Raw genomic sequence first — 12,830 nt, forward strand, 5'->3', positions numbered from 1 at the left:
CCAGCAGGCAACTGCAAGGGGAGGAGGAGGAGGTGGGACTAGCGCCGGGTGGGAGTGAGAGAGCGAGCCCTCGCGCCTCGCCGGCGCACAGCGCTCGGAGCGCTCCTGCGGGTACTTTGGCGGAGCTCTCGGCTGCGGGCGGCGCCGAACGGGAGTCGGGACGCCGGTGCAGCCGCTGCGTGCAGAGGACCCGAGCTGCGCAGGGAAGCGGAGCCCGCAACGTCCGGACTGGACGGAGACTGTGCTTAGCGCATTGCGGCGACCTCGCCTTTCCCGGCCGGCCGCGAGCGCGCGCCGCAGCTGGCAAAGCAGCGGAGACCGAGGACTTTTCTCAGGTCCCAGGGGCGCACCACAGCCGTGCTGCAGTCAATGCACGCCGGAGCCCCCGGAGGGGTGATGGAACTCGGGCTGCCAGAAGCCTGAGCCGCCGCCGCCGCTGCGTACTGGAGAGCGGGGGGCGCACGATCTGGGGACCCCGGGCGGCGGACCCGAGCCCTCCCCCCCGCCCCGCCTCCGGGGCACCAGCTTCGGCTCCATTGTTCCCGCCCGGGCTGGAGGCGCCCGGCTCCGAGTGCCGCCGGGAGTCGTGCCTCGGCCGCGGAGCCCTCGAGACCCCATCAGGATCTGAACGGAGCCTGGGGACGAGCGGCCGGAGCGCAAGACCCAGACACCCGCCGCGCCACGGCGAGCTCTCCAGAGGCGGGACCGCAGCGCCAAGTGAGGTAAGAGTCGCCGGCGCCCGCAGAGCCGGCTGGCTGGGCGTCCCGAGCGGCCCCCGCGCTTCGCCAGTCGCAGCCCGCGCCTCCCTCCTCCAATCCCCCCCCTCCGACTCCGCTCCCTCCCCGGCGCCCCTGTCCCTCCTCCCTCGGCCAGTGTCCCTGCCCGCGCCCCCTCCCCGCGCGCGGGGCCCGCTGCTGCTCCCCGCTGCCCAACTTTTCCGCCAACTCGCGCTCCGGAGCTGGCGAGGCGGCTGCTGCGCCCCGAGTCCAGACCCCGACCCTCTCGGCCCAGGAGAAGGCGGCGGAAGCTGTGTGTTCCCTACTGGGGAGGAGGGCGGGAATGAGCCTGGAGGTGGAGGGTGTGTGTGTGTGTGTGTGTGTGTGTGTGTACACATCATCTATCTTTTGGTCCTCTTGAGGATTCACCCCGATTCAGCCGGTGGCTTTAAGCTCAACACCCTACATCTGGGATCTTTTCAAGTGTTTTCCTACCTCTGGGCAAGTCTGGGGTCCAGGTTGGGGGGTTGAGGAGGAAAGGAAGTGGCGGGGAAGGCTAGCTTGTCTTGGAATAGGTTTGAAGGAGGTGTCGTCACCAAATGGCTGAATTGGCTTTAGCGGAGAGCGAGCAAAGATTCCCCCCTTTTTGAGGGGTGGTGGTGGCGGTGATGTCTTATTTTGTCTTAGACCTAGAGGACTCTTGAAGGGGTCTGGAGAGGCGGGGGGGGGGGGGGTGGGCTCGGGGTCTGGATCGTCCTGGGAAGTGGAAGAAACGAGGAGAGCTCGTCCGGTGCGGAGGAGCCCTCCTCTGCCCGCTTGTTGCTTCTCTGGGCCAGACCCCCTCTCCACACCTCCTGCGCCTCCTCTTGTGGTGTCTCCGGCGGGGTAAGATAACCTAGTACTCTTATTTTTGGAGGAATTTACTGACTTTTTAAAATATATAGATGGGGTTTGTAATAAACATTTACCCACCCAGTGAGACAGCTGGACACCTTGGGAATACAGGAGGGAGTTCTCTTTTTTCTGGGCCTAGAAGCTGTTAACTCATTTCCAAAGCATTTTGACTGGCGTTTTTCTCCCCCACCCCACCCCCCATTTCCCAGATGTAGCTGCCGCATCTGGTTCCGTTTCACCCTACACGGGTACACCGCAGCCACATTATTAAACATCCCTCTTCCTCCCCTCCCCCTCCTAAATTAAAACTGAGATTCTTGGACTAAGTCTTTACCACCACCACCACCACCCCTTAAAATTTCTTGGAGCGGAGGCTTTGGGATTGGAAGAGAAAAGAAAGTTATAGGTCCTAAAGTGGTTTTGGATTCCTTCACTCTCTTGCTGGTGGCCGACGATTGGGGGAGTGCGTGTGTGTGTGTGGGGGCAGTGTTTAAGAATCTCTGGACCCTCTTGGGAGCCGCTTGCTTGCTTACTAGAGGTGGCCTTTGTCGGTGGTTCTGGGCCAAAATTGGGTGTCCTGGAACCCAGTATCGCCTCTCCCTTTAATTATAGTTGGTGCATCTGTCTCATGTGGACACCGCGGTGGGCCCACCTATCGCCACGCGTCCAAGTCCCTCTCGGGGTTCCGTCCTCCGTTTGGGGAGCAGGGTGCAGCACCCGGTGCTGTATCTGCCAGAAGGACCTTGTGTTTTCAGTGAGTCTCAGAAGCTTAAAATGGAGTGTTTTGGCCGTTTAAACAATGACTACAGGGCCAGGGATGAAATGTCCACTCTTTCGGGAGGGGGGGGGGACAAAGCATCCGAAGGGCCCGAAGTTAGCGCCTGGGTGGGGAGAGTGGGCCGGTGCCTCTTACCCTCTCCAGTCTTTTTAAATTGAAAACACTTCTCTGGTTTCCTTCTTAGGGCGGTAGTTTTGGAGGCTGGAATGAAATTGCACTTTCCCTAGACATGGTAATTAAGGTGACTGTTTCCTTCCCAGATGTGCTCTGGTCTTCGCACCTCCGGACCATTGCTTTTTTTGGAATAGTCTCTAAATTGTAGAACCATTGCCCTGAGATGGTTGAGCAGAAAGTGGCCGGTCTTCCTCTCTTGGCCAGTCTCCGGGTTTTCTCCTCTCTGGGGCTTGTTTTAAAGCTAAGAGCTGACCCCTGGGACCGGCCACGGTCTAGCCAATTACCCCCACGCTGGGGTGGTGTCTCTTCCTTTCAGTGACCTAAGGCCAACAGGCTCGACTAATACCCTGTCAACTGTGCTGATGGCTTGCCTCCCTCCCTAATGGCTTGTTTACATATTTCCCCAGTTGGGACACACTCTGGGGACCCAGATGACCCCAGAGTGCTGGGTGTCTAGGGACCCTGAGTTGCTGTCTGGGGCTCTGTTCCAGCCAGGACAGTTACACACTTCATCAGTGACAAGCTACTTAAAATATGTTTCATTTACCCTTAGTCATAGCTGAATGTCAGCTTTTCAGTGAGGGGCAGTGGACTGAGAGCCATGTGTATTTCCAATACACAGAGGTATTTTCATTCACAATGGGAGGTTGGAGGAACTGCTTCCTTTGGTCCCTCGATTTAGTCTTGAGAGGGTTGTTTTCCTTGGCCCCAGGCCATGAAGCAATGGTGGAAGGTTAAGTCAGTGTCCTTTGAATAGCAAGTGAAGCAGAGCTGAAGGAACAGAGGAGCGGCACACTTATCACTGTCTCCTCACCTCTCCACACGGGAGAGGGTTAGAATGCATATAACCACCCTAAACCCCAGCTAGCTGACTTCAGAGTGGACTCCAGATGAGAAAACTGAATGGAGCATTGCGTAGGCAAGACACCACCAACCTTGGAGACCAAGACAATCCACGGAGTGCACTGTTAACCATCCTCTCTTTGCTTATTTGTGACACTCGCCCCATGCACGGCTCTTAGAAGCTTTGTTCCCATGAACTTGGGGCTTAGCAGCTAGTGTCTCTGAATGCTTTTTTATTTCATGTTCATTTTTTTTTCTTCTTATTAAAATCACATTTATTTACTCATCTGTCTATGTGGGAGCCCCAGTGCTCCAGTGGAGGTCAGAGAATAGGTTCCTCGGGCTGTAGAGATGGCTCAGCCGTTAAGAGCACTGGCTGCTCTTCCAGAGGACGCAGGTTCACCAGCGTGCACCTCGGGCAGTTCACAGGAAAGGTACTGTCTCTGAAGACACCTGCCCTGGCGTGCACATATCCACCACACACATATATGTGTAATATAAAATAAAATAAAAAGGAACTTGGTTTTCTCCCACTATGTGGGTTGGGTCTAAGATATCTAAATCAAGTTTAGCTGCAATCCCCCCCTTCTTCACCTGCTGAGCTATCTTGCTGGCCCCAAAGGCTCTCTTCTTGCCTCCAATTTTTGTAATCTCTTTGATCAAAATGGCTGTTGAAGGGTAACACCTGATGTCCTGATGGCCTCCAGGCCTCTGGGTAAAAGTCCAAGGAACCCCAAGGTCATCCAGCATGCTGAGTTTGAAGCTGGCTTGGACCTCCTGACGACCTCGGTTCCTTCCTGGAAAGTCTGGGCCTGAGCTACAGGAGGAAGAGGAGTTTGAATGAACTGTGATGTCCTGTGAAAAGACCACGCTCCTGTCACTTGGGAGGAGTTTAATTTCCTCCTGGGAAATTGTCTTGCAGATCTCCTTTTCTCTGGGGTTCTGGAAAGGGTCTGTATGCACCAGGAGGAGGCCAGGTGTAGAACTTTAGAAAAGGTGCTGGTGTTTCTAGAGGGGGGGTTAAGTGCCTCATATGAGTTAGGATATTGCCCCCCACCCCTGGTTCACACACACACACACACACACACACACACACACACACACACACACACACCCCGCCCCAAGTTTGCATTGGCCTTAAATAGAAATTCTTAGCTTGCTACCATCCCTCCAGGAAGAAGCTCCCAAACCCCGCCCCCAGCCCCCAAGCCTGGAAACTTAAATAGTGTTCACCTGGGTAAGGAATTCCAAGATTATGGTAACAATGGACACCTCTTCTATGTCCTGTCTTCAGCAGTTAAGTTGTTTCACTTGCAGTGTTCTTGTTACTGTTGGTTTGTTTGTTTATTTGTTTGTTTAAAGATTTTATTTATTTATTTATTTATTTATTTATTTATTTATTATATGTGTTTACACTGTAGCTGTCTTCAGACACTCCAGAAGAGGGCATCAGATTTTTCTTATGGATGGTTGTGAGCCACCATGTGGTTGCTGGGATTTGAACTCAGGACCTTCGGAAGAGCAGTCGGTGCTCTTAACCGCTGAGCCATCTCACCAGCCCTGTTTGTTTGTTTTTTTAGACTTATGTCTACATGTGTGTATGCGGATCACACGCATTTCTGGCCCCTGATGCATTTAGAAGGGGGGTGGTGTTAGGTCCCCTGAAACTAGAGTTACAAATGGTTGCGAGCCACCTAGTGCTGCTGGGGACTAGACCCAGTTCATCTTTAAGAGCAGTAGGTACACTTCTATCTGTTGAGCCATCTGTCCCGACCCTGTTTGTTTGGTTTTTTTTTTTTTTTTTTTTTTGAGTCTGGTTTTCATAGCCCTCAAGGCCAGCAGTTTGAGATACTCCTGCCCGAGCCTCCTGAGTGTGAGTGACAGGCTCCATACCCCCATACAATTACTAATTTTTTGATATAAAAGACATTTAAATACTTTTTACATATTCAAACACCTCTCTCTCTCTCTCTCTCTCTCTCTCTCTCTCTCTCCCCCCCCCTCCCTCCCTCCCTCCCAGGGTATAATGCACTTGCTAGGCAAATAGTTTTACTACAGAGCTAAACTTTTTTCAATGTGGATACTTTGTAACAGAGATGCAAAATAAGCTAGGCCACTCCCTATAGAGAAACCCACGTCCTCAAGCTTGGGTGTGTCTTTCTGAAAGCCCATTTCCTTCTTTTAACCCTCCTTGCTTCAAATATTTTTAATAAACCGAACTTCTTCATAAAACAAGCAAGCATGGCATTTCTTTTTATTTTATTTTTATCTATATGTATATGTCCGTGTGTGAGTGTGAACTTGTGCCACCGAACTCAGAACTGAACTCACTAGACCCACGTGATGGTCTTCAGCTACAGCAGCAGAGGCTGAGGAGAGGTGCAGCTCCACAATGAGCATTTCTTTTGCTCCAGTGTCAATTTTGTGAGCAAGGCTACCCCTAGTGTTTAAAAATATTTATTAAAAGCGCTGTGAGTAGAAAGTTCCCTCTATTGTTTAGTACGTCTTATTTTTACCTAAAGGGAGTCATACTTCTGTACCACAGTCCTCAAATCTGGGACCTCAGTATGTTTAGAACATTACTCTGTTGGTATTGTGGGTACTTAGCGTGGGGAATTGGCTGTGGCTTCCCCACCCAAAGTCTATTTTTCCTTGAATATATGCAGGTTGAGAACTTGGACTCCAGAAGTACATGCCCTGTTGGCAGTCAAAGAATTTCAGACTCCAAGATCTTTGGGATCTCACACTTGGGGCTTACTGGCAAAGCCTATCCAAATGTTCTGAAATCCAAACAACTTCTAAATCTGAACCATGGAAGGTTCCAGACATTTTTCCAAAGAGGTCCTGGTTTTGTTTCTTCTGGGTTTGTTTCTTCTCAGGCTCGCTTGCCTTTTATCGCACTCTAACATGGATGCTCCATCACCTGTGTATACCCCCACCTCCTATGCTGAGGGCTGAGGGTAGGATAAAAGGCAGGTAGGCACCAATCCTGCTTCACGGAAGCCCACAGGTTTTTCCAGTGTCTTAGAGTTTCTGGGATGAAACCATGACCAAAAGCAACTTGGGGAAGAAAGGGTTATTTCTTCTTACCCTTCCAGGTTACTGCCCGTTGCTGAGGGAACCAGGGGCTGATGGAGCCACAGAGGGGTGCTGCTCACTGGCTTGCTCCCCCATGGCCTGCTCTGCCTGCTTTCTTCTAGCTCCCAGGACCACCCACCCAGGGGTGGCACTGCCCACAGGGAGCTGGGCTTGCTGACAGGCCACTCTGGTGGGGCTTTTTTCTCAGTTCCCTCTTCCAAAAAATGACTCTAGGTTGTGTCAAGTCGACATAAAACTAGCCAGGATGCCTGGGGAGAGAAGAAAGGGACCTTGAGGAACCGTGAGCAGTAAGTTGATGAGTTGACATAGTAAGCACTCTGGGAGAGGGGCTGGGGATTTATAGGGAAATCAGAGGACTGGGCTGAGGGGCTAGACAGCCTCTGGAAGCGGAGCTTTGTGAGGTGGGGTTCATTGATGAGGTCTAACCTGACCTAATTGTGGGCACCTAGTTGCAAGAGGGACAATGGGAGCCTCCTTAAATTTTGGGGCAGTAGTATCCTCATTTGGAAGTCTATGAGGAGAAACAGGTGAAATACTTTAAATGTATTTGTTTAGATTTGAAGAATACATTGCATTTATAGCAGGTCTATTTGTATCATATTATTGCCATTTCTAAAATATCCTTTTACGTGAAATCAATATGAAAATCTGGAAGTGCTGGCAATTCAATTGAAAGGACAGCTTCAAGCATGCTGAAGTACACGCTGTATCTGGTCCCAATATTTAAAAAAAAATGGTTAAGATATTTTACATTTTTTTTTTCTTCCCTGTGTTGATGGCCAAGTTCTGTTTTTCACTCTCATTCACCCCAGTTGGCAGGGACCATATTTCAATAGCTCAACAGCTGCAGTATGGCCTGGAGCCACCAGATTTGGCAACTAGGTCTAGAGTGTTAGGGCTGTGAGGATGGAGGGTGGGAAGTACCTGTGCGAAGGGAGGAAGCTCGTGTTCGATAGAAGAGTGTGGTCCAGGGGAGACTCAGAATACAAGGAGTTTGGGGTCTGGAGAGACGGCTCAGTGGTTAAGAGCTTTGGCTGCTCTTTCCGAGAATCTGGGCTTGGTTCCCAGCACCCCCACATGGTGAGGCTCACAATCTGTAATTCCAGTTTCAGCGGGATGGGATGCTCTCTTCAGGCCCACATGGGATGCACAGACGTACAAGCAGGCAAAACAGCTATACACATAAAAAAAATAAAGTTTAAAAGTAATTTTTTTAAAAAATACAAGTTTACGATTCTTTCTTCTGTTAGCCTAGTATTATAGAGAGCAGGCTCTTCACTGTGCTGGCCGTGTGTATACATGTGAACATGTGATGTGGGGAGACACATGTTCAGGTCTCCTTCAGTTGGGAGCCAAGACCCAGGGAAAGGAACTGTCCCGTGGGGGCAGTGTTGTGAATAAAAGCGTTTGTTGACTGCCTTCTAGAGAACAGGGAACTGGGGACCTAAGGGCTGAGCCTAAGGGCTCAGCTGGTAAGAGCACACACTGTCCCTCAGGAAGACCAGGGTTCATTTCCCAGGACCAACATCAAGTGGCTCATACCACTTTATACTGGGGAATATGATGCCCTCTCTCCTTAACTCCTTGGGTACCCATGCACATATGGCACACAGTCACAACACACACAGAGACACATACAGACACATACACACATGTACGCACATGCACAAAGAAAATCTTTAGGAGAAAGATGAGAAGGTGGGTGTGGTGGTGCACACCTTTTTTATTTACCCCAGCACTTGGGAGGCAGTGGCAGGTGGTTCTCTTGAGTTTGAGAGCAACCAGATCTACAGAGTGAGTTCCAGGATAGCCTGGACTACACAGAGAAAAACCCTGTCTCAGGAAAACCAAGAGAAAAAGAGAGGAAGATGAGGGAGAAGATACCATGAGCAATACTTGTCCCTGAAAGCACCAGTCAGAGGTATTGTGCATCATTTTAGACAAACAGCTCTGATGTTAGTAGACTCTATACCTTTAGAACTGAGGTACAAGGCCGGGTGCTCCACGCCCTGACTTCCCACTAGATACACTGAAGGTCCTGTTGCATAAGTTATTTAAAAGAGACCCTCTCCATTTCTTTCACACTGTCCATTTGGTCCTTGTAACCACCCGGATGTCATCAGGACAGATATTTTAGCCTTCCCACAAGTATGAAAAGTGAGGTAATATGATCTCGATGCCCTTCCTTGAAGACCTCTTCGTCTAAACAGATTGGGCTTTGGAATCTGGGAGCCTGGGCTGAGAGTGGAGGGACTGATGGGGCGGCCGATGTGGGGAATCCTCTGTGTACACCTGACTGTGGGTCACACCTGTCAAGCAGTGGAGGACGGAGGATTCCTAAGGGCTACGGGGCTAGTCTTTAAGATTCCCCATTGAGTTTGGATTCGTGGTTTATGCTACCGCACATTCTGCAGATGTGCAAGCGATGCATTGCGTGTGCCCGACAACCTTTTCATTCCTGGAGTTGGTACCAGGAGACCAAGTGTCTATAGCATCTTTGTTGTGCAATTTGAGGCCTGGAGTGTAGAAGAGGGGGAGGCAGGAGGGACTCTTGTACCTGTTTTGGACATGAGTCAGGGGGACGGTGCCAGAGAACTCTCAGAATAGTCTCAGGTGTCTGAAGAGCATTCATCACGGGGATGAAAGGAGGTGTGTGCAGCCAGCCCACACCTAGGAAGAGGTAGGTGGGCAGATGTCTCAGGGGACAGAGTGACAGGTGGAAGCTGCGGTCTGCTGGAGTCTAATCAGTCATCTCACGTTGACACCGGCTCCTCCTACCCACCCTTTGTTGATACTAAAGACTTAGTACTCAGGGTTACTGTGGGACTCAGGGTTTTGTTGTCCGGTGTACCTTCTGGATAACGGCTATCTACACTGATTAGGTGTGTCTTTGGGATCTGAGGTGTGGGTTTAGAGCATCTTCAGGCCTGAGACTGTGCCTGACCCTGGGTCCTGAATGGCCCTGAGTGAACAGAAAATGAGGGACTTGTTTCCAGCATTAACTTGGCTTTTTCTTTATCCTCTCAGTTTCTCCAGTGTATGGGAATCTGCCTAAGTCTGCCTGCATTGGATGGGGGGCTGGTTTTTATTTTTGAATTTCCTGTGTTGGGGATGAACTCAGGACCTCTTGTATGCTGGGCAGTGATTTCTCCCCTGAGTTGTATCACATTTAGGTGTGGAGAAATTATTTGCGTTCTCCCACCTTGAATTAATGTCTCCCAAACCGGGGCGATCAAGTTCTAGTGTTACCAACAGCTCCATTTCCTTGGGCAAAGTTCTTAAGCTCTTGGATTCCCGATACCTCTACCCCTCCCCCCCAATCCCAGGTTTTTTTTTTTCTCTTAGCAGAGACCAGTACTATCCTTAGAGGTAGAGCAGGAAGAATAAAGGAAATTTTAGAGTTATAAATGTATTTTACTTGTGTAGGCTCTGCAGAGCATTCAGCAAATATTCCTTCCATTTCTAACCCTTTTCCTAAAATTCAGAAGAAGGAGGAGGAAGAGGAGGAGGAAGAAAAGGAAAAAAGAAACTAGAAGAGAAATATTTACTTCATTTTTAGTTTAAAATTATTATTATTATTTTTAGTAAGCCTTTGGAGGGAGCTAGTGGTAGTGTGCATATATTTTTGGGTTTTGTTTTGTTTTGTTTTTTGCCAGTCAGAACTGACTGGCTAGAGAGGGGCCCTTCTTGATTCAGGGGCGTGCAAGGCTGAAACACCACATTAGGGCATGTTCCGGAAGCAGAGTCTCTGAATAGTTTGGATGGTTTCCTGGAGCACCGAGGACAGAAAACACCTGGGAGGCAGGAGATGGTCACCCCAGTACGCAGTGGCCAGCCAGTTCTTGCCACTTGTCATCTTATCCTTAGGATCCTCGGAAGTCGTTTTAGATTTTACCACCACAGAGCCAGCGAGATGGCTCAGTCCCCATAACCCATGCAAAAGTAGAGGGTCCAAAGCTGACTCTATGGAGCACACAGTTGACCTTTGCATGCGTGCTGTGACACAGTCACCCTGCTCCCCCCCCCCCCCAGCAGTAATCCATAAAAGAAAACATTTACAATACCAAAACATGGCCATCACAAACTCGGGACGGCTCCAGGGCTACAGAACACACAGCTGTAGCCAGGTCAGCCTCTGCACCGGCCCTTGACTGCGCTTGTCTGTAGGGCCTTCCTCTCCCACCTCACCCTGCCATGGCCACTCCTGGCTGTCAGATGTCAGCGTCACCACCCAACGTCAGAGATCGCTGGATCCACCTCACAATGTCCTGCTCAAGTAGGGGCATGTGTTCCCTGGGGGGGGGGGGGAGACTGGTGGGACTGGAGGTTCCGTGAGTCTTCTCATTTTAGGGGCAAAAAGAAAGACCCTGGGGACCCAGGGATGGATCTCTGCTATAGCACACTTGCTTAGCCTGTGAAAGGCCTTGGATTCCATCCCTGGTGCAAACAACCCCCCCAAAAGGTGGTTTATGGGGTCTCCATATTCCATGTGACCTGAAGCTATGAACTAGTATTTAACCCCTCCTATTTCCCCCCCCCTTCCTTTCTCTTTCTTCCCTCTCTCCCTCTTTCTGTCTGTCTGTCCCTGAACTCACTGTATAGACCAGGCTAGCCTTACTCACAGGGATCTGCCTGCCCCCAGAATGCTGGGATTAACAATATGCACCATCTTTCCTTTAGTCACCTGCCCATGAAGGACGGTCTGGAGTGCCTTAGGTGTCTTGACTTGTGACCCCACTCTTCATCTCTATTTACTCTTTATCAGAGGGATTGGCTTGACCCGGATGGAATGAAGTCGCGTGTCGGGAAGTCAGCAGATTCCTGTCCCTTGCAGTGGTTGTGTAATACTTAAACAAGGCTCTCTCTCTCTCTCTCTCTCTCTCTCTCTCTCTCTCTCTTTCTCGTTATTGTTTTTTATTTTTAATTTGTGCATTACCACAACCATCTACAAATAGTGTGTGTGTATGGCAGGGGTTGAGGAGGGGGTGGGTCACACTGGTCTACCTGGAGCCTAGACACCTTTGGGACCCTGAGCAACAGCGGCAGCCTTGGTCTTGCTTGGGTCATAGCCTTTGAATGGTACAGTCTGCAACCCTTGGCTGTGCAGCCATGAACCCAATGCCAGAACTTAGGTGGGTGATGAAAGCAAGTCTGCCCACCCCGTGGATGGGACTCTTTGGCATTCTGGTCTCAACCTCCTTAGGCTTCAGAAGGGCTTTAATGGCTTCAGTGTGTGCACTTGTTGCTTCTGTTTTGCTTGCCTGCATCTTAAGAGATTCATATCTTTGTGAGTTGGATTTCTTTGGGGGGGGGGGTTTGAGACAGTTTCTCTGTGTGTTCCTGGCTATCCTGGACTTTTCTATGTAGACCAGGCGGGCCTCAAACTCTGGATCCCCTTGCCTCTGCTTCCCAAATGCTGGGACTATAGGAGTGTCCCTCCATACCTAGCTTTTTTACCTTCATTTCTTGATGCCATTTCCATGCCATCTTGGGGGACTGCTTGAATGTGGTGGTTCTTGGATTTGGCCATGTCTTCATAATCCACATCGGAAATGCATGGGTCCTGAAACTGCACGTTTTTCTCAAGCCCTTGATCACAATATGGCTCTTTGGAACTTCCATGAGGTCCTTTCCTTTCCTTTCATCTGTGAGCGAGGCTTTTTTTCTCAAAGAACATCATGATGGCAGTCCTAGCCGACTTGGCCCTTAGTCAGTACTGAGAACGTTGTGGTAGAACTGCAGGGTAGAATCCAGCTTCCCAATGCTCTCACAAAATAGCTGACACAATCACGTTAAAGAGAGGAAAGGTTTCTTTAACTCTCCGTTTTGTGGGGTTGACCATTGCTTTTGAGCATGCCTCGTGGTGGGATGAAGGCAGGTCCGCCGAGCTCTCTTCATGGCGTGGTAGAGAAATCCTGCTCACCCATGGCCGGGAACAGAAAGGGTGGGGAGGGATGTGAGACTGGACCTCTGAAATCCTCTTCAAGGACATGTCCCCAGCTGACCTAAAACCTCCCAGGAGGGCTGTCTCTCAAAGGGATCTTTACCTCTCAAAAGTGCCCATTGGGGAACAAGCCATATTATGGATTTAAGCCCAGTTGAGACCTGTTACCCCTGATTCAGTGTCAGGATAGGCTCAGTTCTCTTTGCACCCTAAGAAGCATCCTTCTGGGATTGTAGGAGCCAGAGGGGTCAAGAACCCCACAAGAACCCCAGACTATCAACCGGGGCTCATAGGGACTCATAGTATAAGCCCTCTGCGTATATGTTACAGTTGTGTAGCTGTGTTTTTGTGGAATTCCTAACAGAAGGAGTGGAGGCTGTTT

The 12,830-nt window shown here is 50.3% G+C and overlaps 1 protein-coding gene across 2 annotated transcripts in view; it reads left to right on the plus strand.

Moving 5' to 3' along the window:
- The first annotated feature begins 429 nt into the window (after positions 1-429).
- The window catches only part of Fgfr1 (fibroblast growth factor receptor 1), a 57,332-nt gene continuing 44,931 nt past the window's right edge, over positions 430-12,830 (plus strand). For both annotated transcript variants that reach the window (XM_029531732.1, XM_029531733.1), the window contains exon 1: positions 430-722. The gene's annotated coding sequence lies outside the window, so the exon portion shown is untranslated. The remainder of the gene's footprint in view (positions 723-12,830) is intronic.

The sequence above is a fragment of the Mus pahari genome, chromosome 19 (genome assembly GCF_900095145.1).
Source record: "Mus pahari chromosome 19, PAHARI_EIJ_v1.1, whole genome shotgun sequence".
NCBI lineage: Eukaryota > Metazoa > Chordata > Mammalia > Rodentia > Muridae > Mus > Mus pahari.